The sequence below is a fragment of the Sinocyclocheilus rhinocerous genome, unplaced genomic scaffold (genome assembly GCF_001515625.1).
Source record: "Sinocyclocheilus rhinocerous isolate Xijiao unplaced genomic scaffold, SAMN03320098_v1.1 scaffold3288, whole genome shotgun sequence".
NCBI classification, from domain to species: Eukaryota; Metazoa; Chordata; class Actinopteri; order Cypriniformes; family Cyprinidae; genus Sinocyclocheilus; species Sinocyclocheilus rhinocerous.
Window position 1 is genome coordinate 263,378 of NW_015655612.1, and position 6,000 is coordinate 269,377.

General features: G+C 36.2%; 1 long non-coding RNA gene across 2 annotated transcripts in view; it reads right to left on the minus strand.

The window, feature by feature from the left end:
- Window positions 1-6,000, minus strand: part of LOC107718824 (uncharacterized) — a 158,436-nt gene that overhangs the window by 41,900 nt on the left and 110,536 nt on the right. Inside the window, exon 5 of one of the 2 annotated variants that reach the window (XR_001637457.1) lies at window positions 5,176-5,460. The exons of the other annotated variant lie outside the window; for it this stretch is intronic. This is a non-coding gene — a long non-coding RNA (uncharacterized LOC107718824). Of the gene's footprint in view, window positions 1-5,175; window positions 5,461-6,000 lie in introns of those variants that run through there. 2 annotated transcript variants of the gene reach the window in all.

The window sequence follows — 6,000 nt, forward strand, 5'->3', positions numbered from 1 at the left end:
TAGCATGCTTAGAACTGACAGATTCGGTCAACATTCACTTTCATCGCATGCAGTGAATATGAATGATGACCGAGGCTGACAATTTTACCTAACATATTTTATTTTACACAGAATAAAGTGTGACAGAATGTTCATTAACTAACCCATAAACTTACATTTAATTGACTGAATTTCACAGATAATTAGGAATTCAACACAGATAATGCATTCTGGGAATGGGAGTGTTCTTTTACAATGATCCACAAAATTTCACTTATTAAAACAATGAAAAATTTAAACAAAATATGTATTTGAATTTCTGTTCATTTTATTTTCTACATACATAAAATTCAAATTGCAATTCTGCATCCTGTTTGCAATATCAAATAAAATAAAATTGTAATTCAAATTCTGAATTCAGTATTAATTCAATTCAGAATGGCATACATCCCTGCTACTCAAATACCAGTGATCAAATAATGGAATTGATTAAACCTAATAAAATGAGAAATGCCAAGCAAACTCTCTAATTAGCTACAAACTAGCAATGACACATATTAACATACTAAAAGTAACTATTAAAAATGCACTATGAAAGTGTAGTAATATATAGTGTTAGATGGAAGAGCAAAAACAGACGACACTGATCTATAGCCTAAGCATCATATAGAATAAATGTCATCTCAATCTAAACAACTCTTCGTTCAGCACAGTATCAAGCCCCAAAACTGACAACATAACAAAAAGTCCAATTGAACAGCACATTAACCATTAACAGCAACATTTTAACTCAAATATTTCATCTATTCCATACGATTTTACTTTCAAGTTCACATTCTCCCTTATCTGCAGTCAATGGCACTGAATTATCTGCAATGATCTAAATCACAATTGTACAATAGGAGATTATTTTTCCTCAGGAGCTTTCTGGTTAGACTGCTCGACAGGAGCGTAAAGATCCGAATCAATTACCGAGGTCAGGCTGGCCTTAGGAGCACTTCTTAAAAAGTCTTATTCTTGTTATGCAAGCCTGCTCAGTATATTAGAGCTTTCGATGGACAGTGTATAATGTATGATACATTAATCTCCACTATTTCAATTTCTGAGACTGGGGCTGTAAAATTGTTATGCTGCATATCTAATTCTCTTTTTTTCCCCGTTCCCCCTGAATAGCCGATTTATGCCTCTCTCAGAAGCTGGGGTGCAGCTCCCATTGTGGACCCTATGGTACATTAAGAACAGCCAACATCAGCTCTCAAATCTTATCTTGTTAAATCAGACAAACGCAAGTGGCTGAAAGGGAGAGAATTAATGGGAAGGATGCTGGAGGGAGAGAACGGAGCGTTTCAATGCAGTGTGTGTGTGTGTGTGAGGGGAGGACGCGGCTGAGTGAAGATGGGTATCTGCTGTCAGGGTTGCAGTAACACTGCTGGCGTCTTGGGTTCATCTCCCTGCCGTTTGCTGTGTCGATTGTGCCGTAGCTGATGTATCTAATTCCTCTAAAAGTGTGATAGTTTATGACACAGAAGATGCGGAAAGTGTGTTCAGAGACCCTTGCGATGAAATATCATATTGTGGTCTACTGTGAAAAAGCGAGAAAGACAGAAAACAAGAATGTAAATATGTAATTGATGGGTTTTGGTTCAAATCTCTTGGCTAACCACTGCATGCTTACCTATGAAAAGTTGACTTGAACCATGTCTCTCTACCCACAATCCACTTCTAGTACTCTCTTCCTCTCTCTCAAGAGCCGTTCATACCAAGGATGATAACTATCAAGTTTGAATAATTTACCTAATTCTACAAGAATAGGGAACTTCACACCACACATATATTCTACTGTAAATTTAAGTTTAATCTGTAAAATGTAATGTTTCTACTGTATTCTTTATGATAAAGTTCTGGCAAGTTCAAGTAAACTTTTTTATCTAATTTTTTAAAGGCTATGGTCACAGATACAAGCTCACTGGTCTTTATAAAAACTGTAAGAATGACTGCCATGATAACCAATGAAAAAGAAACAATCCAACAATTTTGTAGAGCAAGAACAAACAAAGCAGTCTAGTCAAGTGATTCCCAACCAGGCATACATGTACCCCAGGGGGGTCCTTAAGCAGGTTCCAGGTGGTACTTGGATTCAAATTTTGCTTTGTTAAACTTGTGTCTTTGGTGTCTGTAAGTCATAACTTCTCATTAAAACGTGTCCAAATGACAGAGAATTTGTTCGTGGGAGATATTTCATACTTGAGCTTCTGTGGTATTTAAATTCCACCGTACAGAGAGTGCAAATTAGTCTGAGCACTTTTGTTAAACATCTCATCTGGGTTTCATTTATAAATACATTTGCTCTTAGTCTTCCTAGAAAGTTTCTCTTCAACTATCCACTCAACTGTAGACAAACAGACTCATGTGTCTTATTAAACAGAGTGGAAACTACTTGGTCAGTCTCTTTCTCTGACAGTACTGATTGTTATTAGTTGATCTTAATAATGATCACTTTAACTCTCTAAAGTCTGAAGCATTTTTAGGACCCTGGCATTTGTGCTTATTTCAGTAAACTATGATTTTGAGACTATAATTTTTTCTACAAAATTATCTCGGAATGAAGGCCAACCTACCAACTCACATAAAAAAAAAATATATATATATATATATATATATTGAGGTAACTTTAGTAACCAGGTACAACGCCGCAACATGCGGCAAAAGGTATCTTTTCGATTTCATCTTTTACATTTTTGTTCTAACCAGTCGCCACGTCAAAACATGATGAGCGACAAGGAATTCTATTTTTAGAATGGTTTCTATTTCTGCAACATTGCAGCTGACAGCTCAGGTACTGATTGTGTTTTGTATATTAAAATGGTTTAATCTGAGTATATATATATAAATCCATGACAAAGATTGAATCAGTCACTGAGTATGTATTACGAATAATGTTAAAATGGTTTATTTTATGCACTTACTCATTTCTTTATAAGTGCAAGACAGAAGTGCACTTGCAGATAGAGTCCGCCCACATGATCTTCTGATTGGCTGTGATTTGTGACTGATTTTGTGACTACATTTTGTAGATATGCGGTTGACAAACTACCTTGTTGCCAGATTTCTATCGCATTGTGTCTAGTTAGGACATGGTGTAATATTAGATAAATGGAACATTTGTGGCTTGGTATCAATGAAGGGCTACCTGAGCCTCAATGAAGGGGCCACGAGGGAATACTGGTCTAGTAAGTCTAATACACTAGTCGCAGATAAACACATAATATCTGAAATTTGGAAGTGCCTTAGTTTTACAGAGCCAGAGTACATATTCTCTTGTATCATTGCTATTCTGTCAGAAGAAGCCGTCCAGGCCCTGAGGTCGTGATACAGGGTCCACAGTGGAGGGGCTAATTTGATTGTGGCAGAACAATGGCACTGTAGCCTCCCTCCTAGAAACGCATACTAATTACAAAGCCTGCCCTTGATCCTGACCTTGGTGGGTCACTTAGCAGTTGTGATCTGTCTCTGACTCTTAATAAAGTCTCTTTCACCCTTGTGAACCAGAGTGGCAGCCTCTCCTCTCCTCTCGTTTTCTCTTTTGCTCGCTCGCTCTCCCTCTCTCTCCGTCCCTAATTACCAGCATGCTAAGCGGGCAGAGACATAATGACTGGGGCCATCACTCTCTCTGTGCCTTGCAAAACCAATTCCAGTGACAATCATTTCAAATGAACTGCAACACTCACTTGTTGTCCTGAAGGAAAAAAAAAAATTAAATGGAGAATAATATGGGTGGTACTGCAGCCTACTTGGAAAACATGTTATTGGAAATTCAGCAATATTTACACAAATTAAAAGAATGGAATTAATTATAACTGTAATGATAATAATAGAAATTTAAAAGGAAACAAACAAAAACACTACTAAAATCTACTACTACTGCTACTACTATTATTATTATTATTATATGTGACCCTGGACCACAAAACCAGTCATAAGTAGTACAGGTATATTTGTAGCAATAGCCAACAATACATTGTATGGGTCATTATTGTTTTTTTTAATGCCAAAAATCATTAGGGTATTAAGTAAAGATCATGTTCCATGAAGATATTTTGCAAATTTCCTACTGTAAATATATCAAAACTTTTTTACACCCTCAGATTCCAGATTTTTAAATAGCCAAATATGGTATTATCCAAACAAACCATACATCAATGGAATGCTTATTTAGTTTTAAAAAAACTGACCCCTATGACTGGTTTCGTGGTCCAGGGTCACATATTGGTCACACTTTATTTTAATGTCCAATTCTCACTATAAACTAACCATTAACTATGACTTTTGCCTAAATAAACTCCTAATTACTGCTTATTAATAGCTAATAAGGTAGTTTTTAAGTTTAGGTATTGGGTAGGATTAAGGATGTAGAATATTGTCATGCAGAATATGTGGTTTATAAGTAGGCCTACTAATAAACAGCCAATATGTTAGTAATATGCATGCTAATGAACAACTAGTTAATAGTGATAATTAGTCCCTATACTAAAGTGTTACCTTATTATTATTATTACATCTTTGAAAAATTTCTAGTGAATTCTACCAACTAACGTTATTTTTGTTTTCTCGTTCATAGTTCCAGTAAACACATATCTGAAAGAGTCAACATCATAAACCATGAAGACATTTGGCTGCAATAATATTAGCAAGACTTATGAACCATTAAAATTTACATTAAATAGACTGAACAACACCGAATAGCCCTACTCCCTTTACTCGTGTGAAATGACCACAGCTGACATATAATGTTTAGAAAGAATAATAATAAAAATCATGTGGTAACCTATCAATCCAACTGTTTCTTCAAGCTAAGGTAATCTTCAAGATAATTAAAAATAACAGAAAACTTTTTTTCTTCATGTGCAAATGTCATAATTTTGTTGTTATTATTATGTGTATTTGGCATAACGGTATTTTGCATCACACCTCTGCACTATAAACACATACATGCATCACTCCTGCATTATGAAGCAAATGTCATTATTTTTGCATAAAACTATTTAAAAAATGTTTTCCAGAATTTCCTCTAACATCATGCAGACATTATGAGTAGTCGATGAAGCCCTCGTTCTGTGGGCTAGAGCGACAGTGCAGGTTTAAAATGCAACCCCAGGAGGCCAAACAATAAGCCTGTGACAGGGAAGAGAGGGGGGAGTCCAGACAGTCAAGAATAATGGCTGCATCTTTCAAGTTGGATCAGGTCCTTCTGTAATGAAGAGAGGAGCTCTTTTCCTCTTGTGTGACAGCGACAGCGAGAGAGAGAGAATCATCTTGGGTCTCGGTCTCTCCGGTGTGGGATATGCAGAGATCGAATGAGGGAGAGAGAGAGAGACAGAGAGAAAGAACAGCAGGAAGGCTGGGATAATTACACACTGTTTGTGCATCCAGGAATACAAATCTGGAATGCTGGCGTGACGGTGAAGAGACTGAGTGCTGATGCTGTTTTTAATGAAAACAAAAAGAAAAGAAAAAACACCTTATTTACTCCTCTCAGATCGTTTACTGTTTTACAGTGTCACAATTAATTGTACTACAGAACAGAGGCTTGTGTTTACATATATATGTGTGTATATATAGTTTCAGATGCTTTGGTTCTCTAATTCTCTTTTTCATTTTTATTCTTCTCTTTCCAGAGTTGAAGTGTGTTCACACTTGGTAGCCGACAGCGAGAGAACAAGCCGTGATTTCAGCGGTAATCTACCCTGCGGCCCACTCCGGTTCCTTTAAAGGAGGAGACAGGCACGCACACGAGCACACATTCACGAATAAACAGCAGCCGACTCAGAGAGGATGAAAGAAAGTGAGTTCTCACTGCTAACTGCACCTCCTTGCAGTTCATTTTCAAGTGGCAGGAACAGCAGTTTACTACACATTCACATTAGACCAATGTTATTTTAGTATTATTTATATATTATTATAGTATTATTAATAATTAAAAAAAAAAAAATATATATATATATATATATATATATGTATATG